This window comes from Mastomys coucha, unplaced genomic scaffold (assembly GCF_008632895.1).
Source record: "Mastomys coucha isolate ucsf_1 unplaced genomic scaffold, UCSF_Mcou_1 pScaffold16, whole genome shotgun sequence".
Taxonomy (NCBI): domain Eukaryota; kingdom Metazoa; phylum Chordata; class Mammalia; order Rodentia; family Muridae; genus Mastomys; species Mastomys coucha.
Window position 1 is genome coordinate 48,641,974 of NW_022196898.1, and position 1,810 is coordinate 48,643,783.

A 1,810-nucleotide genomic window follows, 5' to 3' on the forward strand; every position below is an offset into this window, starting at 1 on the left:
GGAAGGGGAGTCAATGTTTGAACTTAAGCAGCTTGCCTTTAAAACCCACACTTTCAGCCACCACGCTTCTCCAACAAGTAGGGCCCGTCAGAGACTTCCCCCAGGACTCTGATGGTAAGAGGATTCCTGTCTAGTGAGGAAGATGGGATGCTCTGAGCCAGTGGCCTCATGGGATAGCAGAAACGGCCAGCAGCCGAACTTGAAGCTGCTTTGACCGGAGGAAGCAGAGGGATAAAGGTGAGGGTCTCAGTGGCCCGCTCAGTAGCCCACACCCCTTCTGGTTTCCCATATGCTTTCCAAGAAATGTTCTCTGCTTTCTAGTCTGCCTAGGCTGAGTCGCCTTCCCCCTGCACCCAGGGCCCAGAGTGCAGTGGGATGCCACTGAGCATAAACTGACTAAACTTGTCCTAAACTGGCTCTTTGGCACTTGTCAGAATAGTCTTAACTGATATGGAGGGCAGTGGTGTCTCCCAAAGATGTCAACATTTATGAGAAGTGTCAAGTTTGGAGTGATAGACTGCATTTTCCTGACTGTGTTTGGTGTGTGTGTGTGAACAGGAATGACGACTGTTGGGTAAGTGCCATGGTGGCCTTAAATGAGCTTGTCATCCTTCATCAAATACTGCCTCGTCTCAGGAAAGTCTCTCTATGGAACCAGATGCCCTATGTCTCCTCAACCAAACTGCTTGGTTTTTTACCAGCTGACCCGGTATGTCAAAATGCAACTCATGAATCCTTTGCTCATGAATCCTTGACTCTCACAAATACATAGAAAAGTGATTTCTTCTTTAGAAGTTTTTTTTGCAAATCATCAATGGCAAACTTGCCAGAAGTTGCAGGTGAAGAGCAGCCTTCCGACTTTCTTCTTTTGGGTGAATGTCTGCAGATGAAGCCCTGAGCTTGGAAGTGCCCACCCATTTATACATTTCCTTTCCCTCTGTGTGTTGAATCCACAGAAGAGCATGGGCCTTGCTTTGTTGTCTCCATCCCATAGTTTCCCCACAGAGCACCACTGAGCCCTACATGTGGCTTTTAACTCTTTAAAGTGCACTTTCTTTATGGAGTAAAGATTGCATGACTTAGCATTTGAATGAATCCGACTTCCCTGGGCACCAACAGCAGTCATCCTTGTGGCTCATGTGACCTGGGCAACTCCATGTGCTATAAAGTCCTTCCCAAATCCCCTGGGAATCCTTTCCTTTCCAAATATCACCCTGGTGGCCTTTTCTTTTCTTATTCTTTTTTTTTCTTTTTCTTTTTTTTTTCCTGTGTAGCCCTGGCTGTCCTGGAACTCACTCTGTAGACCAGGCTGGCCTCGAACTCAGAAATCCGCCTGTCTCTGCCTCTCAAGTGCTAGGATTAAAGGCGTGCACCACCACAGCTCAGCTTTTCTTATTCTTTTTGAAGTTAGTGCTTTTAGCTAGAGCACTTCCCAGCATATGCTTCATTATACTGTTCCATATACATCACCTCTGTCCTCCCTTCTCCGCCCTCCCCCCTCTGGGCCCCCTTCCCCCACACCCTAGAGCATTTGCTTCTGCTTTCATGTTTTCTGTCTCCCCTTCCTGTTATCTAATGGTCCCCTTTAAACTTTCATTACACACACACACACCACACACACACACAGAGTGCAGGGATAGATTGATGTAACTATAAAGCATGAATGTGCAGGGAAATGGTATTTGTCTCTCTAAGTATGACTTATTTTGCTCAGTATAATGATGTCAGTTGCATCCGTTTCCCCGAGTGTCAGGGGTCCATTTTTCTTCACAGTCGAATGCTGTTCCATTGTTCATACGGCCACACTTTT

General features: G+C 46.7%; 1 long non-coding RNA gene across 1 annotated transcript in view; it reads left to right on the forward strand.

The window, feature by feature from the left end:
* The first annotated feature begins 208 nt into the window (after positions 1-208).
* LOC116094209 overlaps positions 209-1,810 on the forward strand; it is a 6,039-nt gene continuing 4,437 nt past the window's right edge. Inside the window, exon 1 of the long non-coding RNA XR_004119998.1 lies at positions 209-237. This is a non-coding gene — a long non-coding RNA (uncharacterized LOC116094209). The remainder of the gene's footprint in view (positions 238-1,810) is intronic.